Here is an 18,542-nt window from a genome sequence, read left to right as displayed (position 1 = left end):
GATGAACTAGTTTGTACAAGAGCTGGTCCTGTAGAATGTTTAATCAGTGATGTGTTATTGAGTGATCAAACTGTCCATCTTGTAGGGCTATGTGAACTATTTGTACAAGGTGGTCTGTAGAATGTTTATCAGTGATGTGACGACCAACAGAGTACGGTGAGGAAAGCTGCCGTGTTCTGTCTCGTGTCCATATATCTCACAGTGGGGGAGGTTATCTGGAACCATCTCACCAAACTCAACTATAGCAAAGTAAGTAACACTTCATCACCCTTCATCTCCTAAACTCTGTCCTCAACCCCTCTGTCCTCAACCCCTCCTCGTCCCCTGTCAACTCCTGTAAATCTGCCTCAACCCCTCCCTTCGTCCCCTGTCTAACTCCTCTCCTAAACTCTGCTCTCAACCCCTCCCTTCGTCCCTTGTCTAACTCCTGTCCTAAACTCTGCTCTCAACCCCTCCCTTCGTCCCCTGTCTAACTCCTCTCCTAAACTCTGCCCTCAACCCCCTCCCTTTGTCCCCTGTCTAGCTCCTCTCCTAAACTCTGCCCTCAACCCCTCCCTTCGTCCCCTGTCTAACTCCTGTCCTAAACTCTGCCCTCAACCCCTCCCTTCGTCCCCTGTCTAACTCCTGTCCTAAACTCTGCCCTCAACCCCTCCCTTCTCCCCTGTCTACTCCTTCCTAAACCTGCCCTCAACCCCTCCCTTCGTCCCCTGTCATCTCCTAAACTCTGTCCTCAACCCCTCCCTTCGTCCCCTGTCTAACTCCTGTCCTAAACTCTGCCCTCAACCCCTCCCTTCGTCCCCTGTCTAACTCCTCTCCTAAACTCTGCCCTCAACCCCTCCCTTCGTCCCCTGTCTAACTCCTGTCCTAAACTCTGCCCTCAACCCCTCCCTTCTCGTCCCCTGTCTAACTCCTGTCCTAAACTCTGCCCTCAACCCCTCCCTTCGTCCCCTGTCTAACTCCTGTCCTAAACTCTGCCCTCAACCCCTCCCTTCGTCCCCTGTCTAACTCCTGTCCTAAACTCTGCCCTCAACCCCTCCCTTCATCCCCTGTCTAACTCCTGTCCTAAACTCTGCCTTCAATCCTTCCTTCGTACCCTGTCTAACTCCTGTCCTAAACTCTGAACCTTTAACTGCTGTGAGGTCAGCCTCCTTCCTACTATACACCACATGACATCAGTCCATGTCAGCATCGGTAAGGTCCCCTTCAAACCATCATTCACCAAATTAGGTTTCAAATCTTTCATTTCCAATATCATTTCTGTCCGAAGTCTGTTCTGTGTTGTAATATCACAAGGGATATAAATGGTTCACAATGCATACGTCTTCGTCAACTTTATGGCACCAACAGGTTTTGTCCACAAGCTCTTTATTGTTCTCTCTATAAATGTATTTGGCACCCGTGACACTTATTACAACAAATATACAGAAGTACTGGTTTGATCCGTATGTTCCTTCTTTAATGTTATTACTGTTCCTTAGATGAGGTTCAGCATCAACGCCTTTTATAGACATATATAAGGGAGTAATTGAAATACCCACAAATATATCTAATATTTATTTAATAATTCATTTTTCAATTTAGATATATATATAGCTGTTACCATTCCATTCTAACCACCTAGTCAGTTTTTACGAGCCACTTTGCCAGATGGTGTTCTAGGGAAAAATAAACATTATTGCTGTTAATATTTTTCGTGGAATTTCGTTTTCCTTTCAGAGTTAATGGAGCGAGGAGTATTCTGGACAGGGAGTCCTCCCTCGTGTATATAGATACTCCCTACCATTGTACAGCTCTCAGTAAAGCTGTATATTTTCTGTCATAAATCATCAATTCCACCCCATATTGACAGATTGGGAAAGAAAGCAGTTTTGTTTGGTCCCTGTAGGATATTTCATTTTGTTCATTAAAAGAAAATTGATATTTCTCTCCCATATACTGTCTCTCTGTCATCAACCCGATTTCATCGTTGTAAATTTTATGTTTCTGACTAAATCACAGCTGATGAATTGTCACAGTGGGTTAGTAAGGTATACATCTGAGGCTTTCATTGCTTTTACTCCTCGAATATCATTCCAAAAAGTTGAAAATTAATGCAAATATTGACTCGCCTTTTGAAATGGGCTTGGACATTTTCCAAAACTGGTCTTTTACAAAACTAGCTGCTCAAAACCTAGCTGTTGCACTTCATGCCACTGTAGCTACATATTTGTGCATAAGACAATTTGTGATGTCATTAACTAAATGTAGGTCGTAGTGATCTCCTTTTGACCTTTGATGTTCAGAAAAGAAAAAACATTTTAGGGTCTATTTTCCTTGTCCTTATATAAGGGATTCTGATTTTCCATGTTGACATGGATTTGATGCCCTCGCCATGGGGAGGGGGACATAGTGTTACACTTGTATTTCCTGTTGCTCCTGTCGGGCCCTGACCTATGAAGGCAGATCGAGGTATTTAATTATTTGTCAGACCAACATCATAACTTTCCAGGTATACCAGTACTGTCTAAAATGATGATTATCATACGGTAGTGATCATTGACAATTATATTGTAACATATTGATATTAAAGATGTACCTTTTTAGTCTGATATTAATTTTATGTTTGTTTCTTTTGCAGCTTAAATTATTAAATCTCTACATCAAGCGGGCCCAGCAGAAAGAGTCTGAGAAAAAGGTCTTGTCCCCCGGGGCTGCCGACTCATGAGAGATTACAGTTTACCAGGGAACCACACGGGTAGTGATCTACCCAAATCCTGCATTCTCATTGGATAACAGATGTAATGTGTTTGGTGTCTAAACATTTCATTGAATGCAAGGATGGTGAAAGTTAGATGCATCCTCATCTGATTTCAAACATCGATCATTTTAAATGAGATCGGACGTCGTTGTGGTGTTGGCATTTGGTACCCCCAGAAGGGGACTAGAAATGGTACCAAATGTAGCCCTATGGGAGGTCTAGTGCTAGGACGTACTGGATGTTTCTTGGGCTATATAAAGCCAAGCTTTCCCAGTCAGTACGGTTACGTGGCTTGTGATTCAGCTCTCTCCGCTTACGTGAGATATCCTGCATCTGTGACTGATCATTGTTCCAATCTTGCTTCAGCAAGTTGCCATCAGGATATGGGTCATTTTCTTTTATTTATCAATTAGAGTGAATGTTAGAGTCAAGTGTCGCGCCAAAGATGTTTGGTCAAGGGGACACTTATGATCCAATCAGAATTACTGTATCAACCATGATAAGCCAATCAGAATTATTGTACCAAATGATAATTTAAAAGCATTTAGTTACCTGCCAATCATGTAATTCCCTTTTTTATCTGCCTCACATTTATTTGACCTTGTACCCCTTTTGGAGGTTAAGTGGTACAGTCCCTCAATGACGGGCGGGCTATACCAGTGCAGTTCATGGGGTGACAGGTAGTGACGAAGTCCAGGTCATCACTTGTATAAACTTTTCTGATACTAGTCCTGGTGCAGTTCCATACATTTTTGTGTCTTTCATGTGTTGACATCTACGATCAAAAAATGGCTGCACGTATGATATTACGATTTAGCTGGGCTGTGTTCAGTATCATGAGAGTGTTTTAATTGTATCATAATCATGGATGTTGTCGAGTGATTGTCGAATGCCTGCCTAGAATGAACGTTGGTTATTTATCAGTGTGCCACATTGTCATTTTTAAATTACAGTAAAATACTTGCTTGATCTCACAGAAAGGTCAAGCATGTTGTACCTAGTAAATTAATTCAAAATTTGAAAATATATGCATGCTATAATAAACTATTGTGATAGAATCGGACGCTTGATGAGTTTTAACTGTTGTGTGGTTGAACTTTTTAGCATCCATTACAATTAAAGAATATTCTGCCATATCCATTCCATATAAAATGTATTGAGATTTCTGCACATTCACACCCCTACATCAAATCCAGTGTTAGATTTTGTACACTTGCTTCTAGTGGTTTAATATGAACTCTCTATCCATACACTAAATACCGAGCTAACACGCCTGTTCAGTCCAGAGTGGCCAGTATGTATTGTTTTCCCTCCTATGGCCATGTAAATCTGTCGCTGTGCACCAAATTACGTAGTTGATGCATTTCAGTCAGTGTAGAGCTATGTAATGTTAGCTGGTAGCTGATCATGTTGTGATGGCTTGTTATGCCTAGTCTTTGTTAATTTTTGTTTTTTATATTTTGGTTGTTCTGTAAGAACAGTGAGGTTCCTTTTTATATTTTGGTTCTGTAAGAACAGTGAAGTTCCTTTTTGTATTTTAAATGTGAATGGTAAATAATACCATAAAAATGTGCCTGTAAAAGTGCTTTGGAATCAGACATTTATATGGCCGTCAAATGGAATCATCACTGGTTTATTAAACATGGCTGACAATGGTAAAATTATCTGTAGCCATCATCTTCACAGATGATTTAAATTTTCTGTATTAAAGTAAAGTTTTCTGCAATTAAAAGCAGGTAGGTTGATTGTGAATGTAATGACAGTAACATATAGGAAAACATTGCAGTTTCCTTGCAGAATGTAATTAACGAATCTTCTCCAAAAAGGGGAACTATACCCTTAAAACACCTAGAGGAAATATCATAGATAATCTCTGTATTAGATGTCTTTTAATTCATAATATTATACCAATGTATAGTTTTAGCTTCTGAAATGTTGAAAATGAAGTAGGGATAAAAGATAAGTGTTCCATATAACAGATTACAATCGTTGAGAGCCAGAGGGATTACTCAGTTTGTGGATGTGTAATTGTATACGATCAGAGATTGACATTAATGTAGATTTTTTGATAGATTGCAACAATGAGAACAAAAATTTCCTTAAACTGCAGAAAAATTGTCTTTCTAGCCAAGTTTGTTCAATCGTCTGGAATAGTACAAAAAATTTAATTGACAAATATATGTCATTTTAAACCCCATTTGTGAGTAAATAAGAATGAAATGAAATGTCCTCAATATAAGGTCATTAATCATTTAAATGTCTCCAAGAGTCGACAAAATTGAAATACTAAACTTTTTTTTTTTCCATTATGACAGCTCAAAGAAAAACTGATAATTGAAATTAACAAAAAATAAAATGATAGCGAAAAAAATAAGAATATAAAATTTCTGTGACATTTCTTTTATTCGGTGTGACATATAATGATACAGAAAGTTCTCGTATTTTAAATGATGTAACATTTGAAATTGGACTAAACTGAGACTCGAGATATATTAACGTCCCTGAAATGTGTTCTCTGTCATATATAGTCTGGGTGATGTTTGAATGTCAGAGCTATTTATTATACTGTGTCAGGTGTATCTTTCACCCTTGCTCTTGAAAGTTTGAGATATACAAATGAAAGATTTGATTGCTGACAGGAGTTTGATTGAGCGTGATATGAATTACTAACTGGTGATTGTGGTAGTGATAGCTTACTCTGAATGTATGTTTCTGTAAGAATTGTGTACTGTCAAAGATTGGGTTTATATTTTCTAGAATTATCCATATTTCTAGACCTTTTCAAATGATCTGATGTTATTAATAACAAGATTAAAAAACTGCCATACATTTTCACATCTATTGAATTTCGTAATCAGATTCAATTAGATTCAAATTTACTTATGTACTTGTTGTATCCAGTTATTCAGTTATCTTTTGAGAAGACATCTCCGAGGGTTTGATAGAAGTAGGTATGGTAGGTTGTGTGTTAGGATTCCACCATAAGTACTTAATACAGTAATTCAGCCAAATTGTATTAAAAACAAATAAGACTATATACATAATGTAGGCATTCTATACATTGTACCATGATAAAATAATGTATTTGATGATATGCGCTCAACTGTTTTGGTGTATATGTAGTATGTCTAGTTGTAGGACATTTAGTAATGAGATATACATACACTATCAATATACTTCTGTGTCTCAGTCCTGTTTTGGGCAAAGCTCAAAGCAAAAGTGTTTTCAAAATGAAAAGAGTTCCTATTTACCTACTTTAAAAGTTTTCTTGTTCATCCCTAAAATCGCAAAATGGAATGTTCCTTCCATACATATAGATCAGTCTTAAGTTGTGACATAAGGGAATAATATATCATTTTGTTTTAGAGATTTACTTTAATTGAACTCTTCTCTTTTTGAAAATAGACAAAGTGTTTTAAGAAAAATGGTCTCGAGCTTCCTTAATAGGTGGTTGATTTAAAGAATGACTTTTGTCTCGTCCTTAATCTAGTTTCTTTTCATACACATGATTTTCTTTACACGTAGAAATATTTTTCTTTTGGTAAAAAGCATGACTTGTTTTAGAGACAGGGTATGTTTTACTGTATAGCTAGCCCTATTATAACTTATACATAAACGGGATGTATTATACTTAGGTGGATCGTATATATATTATAATTATAAAGTTTTAGGATAAAACACAAATTGTGATTCAAACATTGTGGAAAAAAATCAAATAAATTCTGAAACTGGGCATTGTGACTAAATAATTAACTCATTTCCCCCTATAGACACATTTAGTCTCTTCTAAGTCAAGGGCTAGACCAGTCCATTACGAAATTTCAGGGGTGAAAGTTTAGTTTCAGACATATTGGGACTGGGTGGTCTGTCTACCACCAGTAGCATTGCAAAAAGGATGTAAAATAATATCAGATAATTTACTGGTCTTGTAATTCCAAGTTTTGTTTGTTAGTAGTTTTAGAAAATAGATAAACAGTTGTTTGAATTATAATTTGTGTTTCATGCCTAGCTATTCATTGATTTTCACTATTATCTATACTCAAATTGTTGAGAAGGAGACAAAATATTTAATATTTGTAGTGTCGTAAGATTGTTTCTCTGATGTTTCATTATTTTCTGTTTTAAAATTTTTCCTTTTTTATAAGACTTGATACTGCCATTTTTAAAAAATAAGTTAAAACGAAACTCTGCCTAGAAGAGATGATTATTTTATAAGTATTTTCCCCTTTTTAGCCCTATACTGGTATGATAACGAGCCTTAAATTATAGTTAAACTGCTATAGATAAGAGTGTGTATATGTACATGGTAATTCAGACTTGGATATTAGCGAGTATTTTCAACTATTGATCAATGTAGTGGTTTGATTAAAAGCTGAATTACCATTTGTCTTAAAAATAATATTTTTACCTGTTTAAGAAGCCAAACCACCAAAGTTCCTGCTAAAATCTAATTGAGAGAAAATAATTATTATACATGTTTTAGAACAAACAAGTTTTGAATGAATTGTCAAAAAGTTGTGCTTCACAAGATGAATAATTTAGTGACAGGATATGGGAAGGATGAATTTTGATAGTGATAGGAATTAGAGTTGAAGCTTTGATATCCCATCAGTGATTGAATATGATAAAATAAACAGGGTCAATATTAATAAATGGGCTGCATGTTATCTAGTATCTACTGATGATTTATTACTTGTGACCGTTTGTTATAATTTTAGAATGGCTGCCTTACTTAAATGGTTCATAAAGTTTGAGAAATAGCAATCTTAGCTCGTTCACCCCTGAAAAACATAATGAACTCTTCTGATTATTACAAAGGACCAGTTCATTGTGAAATTTCGGGAGTGTTTGAATTAAAATGTCACAATATCTGTAAGTGTTTTGGTATTCAGCATCTCACAACCCTGTTTGTTTCAATATATTGTCATCGGACAGGATGAGAATTCAACAACAAAAAACAAGGATGAAAATCTGTGTAATTTTGTGTCAATATTTTGTTGGTATTTTATACCTTATGATGTCGACATGATTCTGTTGATAATAGCAATAGCATGTTTGTGTGACATATAGAAACTGTTCATTGTCACAAAAGGGTAAAGACATAGCTGGGTATTTAAGGCAGTATGCTACTATTTAATTCATTAAATTTTTAACAAATTATGAATTCTACTATTGACTTGTATATGAATTTATGAATAATTTTATACACATAAATATACATATTCCGGATGTGTATCACTTTGAATTCAGATTTGACATATTGGACACCTCAAGGATTAAGTTACACTGAATTGGGTGTGGGGGGGGGGGGGGGTCATGCACATTAAATGTAGCATACTGCCTTAAGTGAGATGCTGTATGATTAGGTGTTGTTGGTGAATGTGTAAAATAGAGTACACAAGTGCTGTGTTAGGCCGAGTACACATGTACTGTGTTAGGCCGAGTACACATGTACTGTGTTAGGCCGAGTACACATGTACTGTGTGGAGAGTGTACTGTGTTAGGCCGAGTACACATGTACATACAATGTACTGTGTTAGGCCGTGTACACATGTACTGTGTTAGGCCGTGTACATATGTACTGTGTTAGGCCGTGTACATATGTACTGTGTTAGGCCGTGTACATATGTACTGTGTTAGGCCGAGTACACATGTATTGTGTTAGGCCGAGTACACATGTACTGTGTTCGGCCTAGTACACTACTGTGTTCGGCCTAGTACACATGTACTGTGTTAGGCCGTGTACACATGTATTGTGTTAGGCCGAGTACACATGTACTGTGTTAGGCCGAGTACACATGTGCTGTGTTCGGCCTAGTACACATGTGATGTGTTAGGCCGTGTACACATGTACTATGTGAGGCCGAGTACACATATGCTGTGTTAGGCTGAGTACACATGTACTGTGTGAGGCCTAGTACACATGTGCTGTGTTAGGCTGTGTACACATGTGCTGTGTTAGGCTGTGTACACATGTACTGTGTGAGGCGAGTACACATGTGCTGTGTTAGGCCGAGTACACATATGCTGTGTTAGGCAGAGTACACATATGCTGTGTTAGGCAGAGTACACATGTGCTGTGTTAGGCCGAGTACATATATGCTGTGTTAGGCCGAATACACATGTACTGTGTGAGGCCATGGCACGTACACATATGCTGTGTTAGGCCAAGTACACATGTACTGTGTTAGGCCCAGTACACATGTGCTGTGTTAGGCCGAGTACACATGTACTGTGTGAGGCCACGTACACATATGCTGTGTTAGGCCCGATACACATGTGCTGTGTTAGGCCCAGTACACATGTACTGTGTTAGGCCAGTCTGTTTATTCTGTGTCTCTGTAATGTCTCTTGTCAGTGTTGGAGTAGTGGAATATGATGACTGCTTGGATGTTAAGGAGAGAGTGTATCGGATGTAAGAGTTGGTGTGTAACACGCTTTTAATTATCAGTGGTGCACACTTCCCGTGTTAAACAGTGTATCATGTTATAATTTTGTATTATACTCGCTATTACATATGTAAAATCATGGTATTAGTCATATACCAATAAATATGATTATAAACAACACTTTGGTTTATTGGTGTTATGATTATAAAGAAAACAATCACTGTAAAGGATACTTAAAACAATCACTTTGAACGATCCTGAAAACAATCACTTTAAAGGATCCTTATAAAAATCACTTTAAAGGATCCTAAAAACAATCACTTTAAAGGATCCTTAAAACAATCACTTTAAAGGATCCTTAAAACAATCACTGTAAAGGATCCTTAAAACAATCACTTTAAAGGATCCTTAAAACAATCACTTTAAAGGATCCTTAAAACGATCACTTTAAAAGATTCTTAAAACAATCAATGTAAAGGATCCTTAAACAAACAATCACTTTAAATGATCCTTAAAACAATCACTTTAAAGTATCCTTAAAACAATCAATGTAAAGGATCCTTAAAACAATCAATGTAAAGGATCCACAAAAAACCTTAAAACAATCACTTTAAAGGATCCTTAAAACAATCACTTAAGATCTAAAACATATGTAAGATCCTTAAAACAATCAATGTAAAGGATCCTTAAAACAATCACTTTAAAGGATCCTTAAAACAATCACTGTAAAGGATCCTTAAAACAATCACTTTAAAGGATCCTTAAAACAATCACTTTAAAGGATCCTTAAAACAATCACTTTAAAGGATCCTTAAAACAATCACTTTAAAGGATCCTTAAAACAATCACTTTAAAGGATCCTTAAAACAATCACTTTAAATGATCCTTAAAACAATCACTTTAAAGGATCCTTAAAACAATCACTTTAAAGGATCCTTAAAACAATCACTTTAAAGGATCCTTAAAACAATCACTTTAAAGGATCCTTAAAACAATCACTTTAAAGGATCCTTAAAACAATCACTTTAAAGGATCCTTAAAACAATCACTTTAAAGGATCCTTAAAAACAATCACTTTAAAGGATCCTTAAAACAATCACTTTAAAGGATCCTTAAAACAATCACTTTAAAGGATCCTTAAAACAATCACTTTAAAGGATCCTTAAAACAATCACTTTAAAGGATCCTTAAAACAATCACTTTAAAGGATCCTTAAAACAATCACTTTAAAGGATCCTTAAAACAATCACTTTAAAGGATCCTTAAAACAATCACTTTAGATCCTTAAAACAATCACTTTAAAGGATCCTTAAAAACAATCACTTTAAAGGATCCTTAAAACAATCACTTTAAAGGATCCTTAAAACAATCACTTTAAAGGATCCTTAAAACGATCACTTTAAAGGATCCTTAAAACAATCACTTTAAAGGATCCTTAAAACAATCACTTTAAAGGATCCTTAAAACAATCACTTTAAAGGATCCTTAAAAACAATCACTTTAAAGGATCCTTAAAACAATCACTTTAAAGGATCCTTAAAACAATCACTTTAAAGGATCCTTAAAACAATCACTTTAAAGGATCCTTAAAACAATCACTTTAAATGATCCTTAAAAACAATCACTTTAAAGATCCTTAAAACAATCACTTTAAAGGATCCTTAAAAACAATCACTTTAAAGGATCCTTAAAACAATCACTTTAAAGATCCTTAAAACAATCACTTAAAAATCCTTAAACAATCACTTTAAAGGATCCTTCAAAAGCTAAAACAATCACTTTTAAAGGATCCTTAAAAAATCACTTTAAAGGATCCTTAAAACAATCACTTTAAAGGATCCTTAAAACAATCACTTTAAAGGATCCTTAAACAAAAATCACTTTAAAGATCACTTTAAAAAAACAATCACTTTAAAGGATCCTTAAAACAATCACTTTAAAGGATCCTTAAAACAATCACTTTAAAGGATCCTTAAAACAATCACTTTTAAAGATCCTTAAAACAATCACTTTAAAGGATCCTTAAAACAATCACTTTAAAGGATCCTTAAAACAATCACTTTAAAGGATCCTTAAAACAATCACTTAAAGGATCCTTAAAACAATCACTTTAAAGGATCCTTAAAACAATCACTTTAAAGGATCCTTAAAACAATCACTTTAAAGGATCCTTAAAACAATCACTTTAAAGGATCCTTAAAACAATCACTTTAAAGGATCCTTAAAACAATCACTTTAAAATGATCCTTAAAACAATCACTTTAAAGGATCCTTAAAACAATCACTTTAAAGGATCCTTAAAACAATCACTTTAAAGGATCCTTAAAACAATCACTTTAAAGGATCCTTAAAACAATCACTTTAAAGGATCCTTAAAACAATCACTTTAAAAACATCTTAGGATCCTTAAAAACAATCACTTTAAAGGATCCTTAAAACAATCACTTTAAAGGATCCTTAAAACAATCACTTTAAAGGATCCTTAAAACAATCACTTTAAAGGATCCTTAAAAACAATCACTTTAAAGGATCCTTAAAACAATCACTTTAAAGGATCCTTAAAACAATAAAAATCAAACTTTAAAGGATCCTTAAAACAATCACCTTTAAAGGATCCTTAAAACAATCACTTTAGAGGATCCTTAAAACAATCACTTTAAAGGATCCTTAAAACAATCACTTTAAAGGATCCTTAAAACAATCACTTTAAAGGATCCTTAAAACAATCACTTTAAAGGATCCTTAAAACAATCACTTTAAATGATCCTTAAAACAATCACTTTAAATGATCCTTAAAAACAATCACTTTAAAGGATCCTTAAAAACAATCACTTTAAAGGATCCTTAAAACAATCAATGTAAAGGATCCTTAAAACAATCACTTTAAAGGATCCTTAAAACAATCACTTTAAAGGATCCTTAAAACAATCACTTTAAAGGATCCTTAAAACAATCAATGTAAAGGATCCTTAAAACAATCACTTTAAAGGATCCTTAAAACAATCACTTTAAAGGATCCTTAAAACAATCACTTTAAAGGATCCTTAAAACAATCACTTTAAAGGATCCTTAAAACAATCACTTTAAAGGATCCTTAAAACAATCACTTTAAAGGATCCTTAAAACAATCACTTTAAAGGATCCTTAAACAAACAATCACTTTAAAGGATCCTTAAAACAATCAATGTAAAGGATCCTTAAAAACAATCACTTTAAAGGATCCTTAAAACAATCACTTTAAATGATCCTTAAAACAATCACTTTAAAGGATCCTTAAAACAATCACTTAAAGGATCCTTTAAGGATCTAAAACATCACTTTAAAGGATCCTTAAAACAATCACTTTAAAGGATCCTTAAAACATCACTTAAAGATCATCAATCACTTAAAGGATCCTTAAAACAATCACTTTAAAGGATCCTTAAAACAATCACTTTAAAGGATCCTTAAAACAATCACTTTAAAGGATCCTTAAAACAATCACTTTAAAGGATCCTTAAAACAATCACTTGTAAAGGATCCTTAAAACAATCACTTTAAAGGATCCTTAAAACAATCACTTTAAAGGATCCTTAAAACAATCACTGTAAAGGATCCTTAAAACAAACAATCACTTGAAAGGATCCTTAAAACAATCACTTTAAAGGATCCTTTAAATGATCCTTAAAACAATCACTTTAAATGATCCTTAAAACAATCACTTTAAAGGATCCTTAAAACAATCACTTTAAAGGATCCTTAAAACAATCACTTTAAATGATCCTTAAAACAATCACTTTAAAGGATCCTTAAAACAATCACTTTAAATGATCCTTAAAACAATCACTTTAAAGGATCCTTAAAACAATCACTTTAAAGGATCCTTAAAACAATCACTTTAAAGGATCCTTAAAAACATCACTTTAAAGGATCCTTAAAACAATCACTTTAAAGGATCCTTAAAACAATCACTTTAAAGGATCCTTAAAACAAACAATCACTTTAAAGGATCCTTAAAACAATCACTTTAAAGGATCCTTAAAACAATCACTTTAAAGGATCCTTAAAACAATCACTTTAAAGGATCCTTAAAACAATCACTTTAAAGGATCCTTAAAACAATCACTTTAGAGGATCCTTAAAACAATCACTTTAAAGGATCCTTAAAACAATCACTTTAAAGGATCCTTAAAACAATCACTTTAAAGGATCCTTAAAACAATCACTTTAATCCTAGGATCCTTAAAACAATCACTTTAAAGGATCCTTAAAACAATCACTTTAAGGATCCTTAAAACAATCACTTTAAATGATCCTTAAAACAATCACTTTAAATGATCCTTAAAACAATCACTTTAAAGGATCCTTAAAACAATCACTTTAAATGATCCTTAAAACAATCACTGTAAATGATCCTTAAAAAACAATCACTTTAAATGATCCTTAAAACAATCACTTTAAAGTATCCTTAAAACAATCAATGTAAAGGATCCTTAAAACAATCACTTTAAAGGATCCTTAAAACAATCACTTTAAAGGATCCTTAAAACAATCACTTTAAAGGATCCTTAAAACAATCACTTTAAAGGATCCTTAAAACAATCACTTTAAAGGATCCTTAAAACAATCACTTTAAAGGATCCTTAAAACAATCACTTTAAAGGATCCTTAAAACAATCACTTTAAAGGATCCTTAAAACAATCACTTTAAAGGATCCTTAAAACAATCACTTTAAAGGATCCTTAAAACAATCACTTTAAATGATCCTTAAAACAATCACTTTAAAGGATCCTTAAAACAATCACTGTAAAGGATCCTTAAAACAATCACTTTAAAGGATCCTTAAAACAATCACTTTAAAGGATCCTTAAAACAATCACTTTAAAGGATCCTTAAAACAATCACTTTAAAGGATCCTTAAAACAATCACTTTAAAGGATCCTTAAAACAATCACTTTAAAGGATCCTTAAAAACAATCACTTTAAAGGATCCTTAAAACAATCACTTAAAGGATCCTTAAAACAATCACTTTAAAGGATCCTTAAAACAAAACACTAAAGATCACTCACTTTAAAGGATCCTTAAAACAATCACTTTAAAGGATCCTTAAAACAATCACTTTAAAGGATCCTTAAAACAATCACTTTAAAGGATCCTTAAAACAATCACTTTAAAGGATCCTTAAAACAATCACTTTAAAAGATCCTTAAAACAATCACTTTAAAGATCCTTAAAACAATCACTTTAAAGGATCCTTAAAACAATCACTTTAAATGATCTTAAAACAATCACTTAATGATCCTTAAACAATCACTTTAAAGGATCCTTAAAACAACATCACTTTAAAGGATCCTTAAAACAATCACTTTAAAGGATCCTTAAAAACAATCACTTTAAAGGAATCCTTAAAAAACAATCACTTAACTCAACTTTTCCTTAAAACAATCACTTTAAAGCCTTAAAAACAATCACTTAAAATGGATCCTTTAAAAACAATCACTTTAAAGATCCTTAAAAACAACACTTTAAAAGGATCCTTAAAACAATCACTTAAAGGATCCTTAAAACAATCACTTTAAAGGATCCTTAAAAACAATCACTTTAAAGATCCTTAAAACAATCACTTTAAAGGATCCTTAAAAAACAATCACTTTTAGAGATCCTTAAAACAATCACTTTTTTAAAGGATCCTTAAAACAATCACTTTAGAGGGGATCCTTAAACAATCAACTTTAAAGGATCCTTAAGGATCCTTAAAAAGCGTTTCCATACAAAACTACTATGTTTCTGAATGAGACTCTTTTTCGGTGATCACTTTCTGTGAATGTGAATCCTAATTACCCACGACATTTAATCACATAATCATACCCTACCTCCATTTCGCTTCCGTCACGACCGTCAGAAATCTTCCGTCATTCTTCCAGAGCTTCAAGTACGACATCACAGGTAGGTAGTAAAAATAAAGAAAAACGACAAAGGACAGCAAACAAAGACAAACTACGTCATCACAGGTAGGTAGTAACAATTAAAGAAAAACGACAAAGGAGAGCAAACAAAGACAAGCTACGTCATCACAGGTAGGTAGTAAAAATAAAGAAAAACGACACAGGACGGCAAACAAAGACAAACTACATCATCACAGGTAGGTAGTAACAGTAAAGTATGGCGGCATAGGACAGCAATCAAAGACAAACTAGTCATCACAGGTAGGTAGTAACAGTAAAGAAAATCGAAAAAGGACAGCAAACAAAGACAAATTACGTCATCACAGGTAGGTAGTAAAAATAAAGAAAAAACGACAAAGGACAGCAAACAAAGACAACCTACGTCATCACAGGTAGGTAGTAACACTAAAGAAAAACGACAAAGGACATCAAACAAAGACAAACTACGGCATCACAGGTAGGTAGTAACAGTAAAGAAAATCGAAAAAGGACAGCAAACAAAGACAAATTACGTCATCACAGGTAGGTAGTAAAAATAAAGAAAAAACGACAAAGGACAGCAAACAAAGACAAACTACGTCATCACAGGTAGGTAGTAACACTAAAGAAAAACGACAAAGGACAGCAAACAAAGACAAACTACGGCATCACAGGTAAACTACGGCATCACAGGTAAGAATAACGACATAGGACAGCAAACAAAGACAAACTACGTCATCACAGGTAGGTAGTAACAGTAAAGAGTGACGAAATAGGACTGCAAACAAAGACAAACTACATCTTCACAGGTAGGTAGTAACAGTAAAGAGTGACGAAATAGGACTGCAAACAAAGACAAACTACGTCATCACAGGTAGGTAGTTACAGTAAAGAATGACGATATAGGACTACAAACAAAGACAAACTACGTCATCACAGGTAGGTAGTTACAGTAAAGAAAAACAGACAAGTAAAGAAAAACGACATAGAACAGCAAACAAAGACAAACTACGTCATCACAGGTAGATAGTTACAGTAAAGCATAACGACATAGGACTGTAAACAAAGCCAAACTACGTCATCACAGGTAGGTAGTTACGTTAAGAATGACGACATAGGACTGTAAACAAAGCCAAACTACGTCATCACAGGTAGGTAGTTACAGTAAAGAGTGACGAAATAGGACTGCAAACAAAGACAAACTACATCTTCACAGGTAGGTAGTAACAGTAAAGAGTGACGAAATAGGACTGCAAACAAAGACAAACTACGTCATCACAGGTAGGTAGTTACAGTAAAGAATGACGATATAGGACTACAAACAAAGACAAACTACGTCATCACAGGTAGGTAGTTACAGTAAAGAAAAACGACATAGAACGGCAAACAAAGACAAACTACGTCATCACAGGTAGATAAAACAAGCAACAGTAAAGGTAGCATAACGACATAGGACTGTAAACAAAGCCAAACTACGTCATCACAGGTAGGTAGTTACGGTAAAGAATGACGACATAGGACTGCAAACAAAGACAAACTTACGTCATCACAGGTAGGTAGTAACAGTAAAGAAAACAAGATAGGACTGAAACAAAGACAAACTACGTCATCACAGGTAGGTAGTAACAGTAAAGAATAACGACATAGGACAGCAAACAAAGACAAACTACGTCATCACAGGTAAGTAGTAACAGTAAAGAAAAACGACATGGACAGCAAACAAAGACAAACTACGTCATCACAGGTAGGTAGTAACAGTAAAGAATGACGACATAGGACTACAAACAAAGACAAACTACGTCATCACAGGTAGGTAGTTACAGTAAAGAATGGCGACAATAGGACTACAAACAAAGACAAACTACGTCATCACAGGTAGGTAGTAACAGTAAAGAATGACGACATAGGACACAAACAAAGACAAACTACGTCATCACAGGTAGGTAGTTACAGTAAAGAATGACGACATAGGACAGCAAACAAAGACAAACTACGTCATCACAGTAGTAGTACAGTAAGGTAGTACTCATCAGGTAGTAAAGAATGACGACATAGGACTACAAACAAAGACAAACTAGTCATCACAGGTAGGTAGTTACAGTAAAGAATGGCGACATAGGACTACAAACAAAAACAAACTAAGTCATCACAGGTAGGTAGTTACAGTAAAGAATGGCGACATAGGACTACAAACAAAGACAAACTACGTCATCACAGGTAGGTAGTTACAGTAAAGAATGACGACATAGGACTACAAACAAAGACAAACTACGTCATCACAGGTAGGTAGTTACAGTAAAGAATAACGACATAGGACTGCAAACAAAGACAAACTACGTCATCACAGGTAGGTAGTAACAGTAAAGAATAACGACATAGGACTGCAAACAAAGACAAACTACGTCATCACAGGTAGGTAGTAACAGTAAAGAATGACGACATAGGACAGCAAACAAAGACAAACTACGTCATCACAGGTAGGTAGTAACAGTAAAGAATGACGACATAGGACTACAAACAAAGACAAACTACGTCATCACAGGTTGATAGTAACAGTAAAGAATAACGACATAGGACAGCAAACAAAGACAAACTACGTCATCACAGGTAAGACAAAAAGAATAACGACATAGGACAGCAAACAAAGACAAACTACGTCATCACAGGTAGGTAGTAACAGTAAAGAATGACGACATAGGACTACAAACAAAGACAAACTACGTCATCACAGGTAGGTAGTTACAGTAAAGAATGACGACATAGGACTACAAACAAAGACAAACTACGTCATCACAGGTTGATAGTAACAGTAAAGAATAACGACAAAGGACTACAAACAAAAGACAAACTACGTCATCACAGGTAGGTAGTTAACAGTAAAGAATGACGACATAGTACAGCAAACAAAGACAAACTACGTCATCACAGGTAGGTAGTAACAGTAAAGAATGGCGACATAGGACTACAAACAAAGACAAACTACGTCATCACAGGTAGGTAGTTACAGTAAAGAATGACGACATAGGACAGCAAACAAAGACAAACTACGTCATCACAGGTAGGTAGTAACAGTAAAGAATGACGACATAGGACTACAAACAAAGACAAACTACGTCATCACAGGTAGGTAGTTACAGTAAAGAATAACGACATAGGACTGCAAACAAAGACAAACTACGTCATCACAGGTAGGTAGTAACAATAAAGAATAACGACAAAGGACTACAAACAAAGACAAACTACGTCATCACAGGTAGGTAGTAACAGTAAAGAATGACGACATAGGACTGCAAACAAAGACAAACTACGTCATCACAGGTAGGTAGTAACAGTAAAGAATGACGACATAGGACTACAAACAAAGACAAACTACGTCATCACAGGTAGGTAGTTACAGTAAAGAATGACGACATAGGACTGCAAACAAAGACAAACTACGTCATCACAGGTAGGTAGTTACAGTAAAGAATGACGACATAGGACTGCAAACAAAGACAAACTACGTCATCAC

This window comes from Argopecten irradians, chromosome 4 (assembly GCF_041381155.1).
Source record: "Argopecten irradians isolate NY chromosome 4, Ai_NY, whole genome shotgun sequence".
Lineage (NCBI taxonomy): Eukaryota > Metazoa > Mollusca > Bivalvia > Pectinida > Pectinidae > Argopecten > Argopecten irradians.
Note: the sequence above shows the minus strand (reverse complement) of the source record.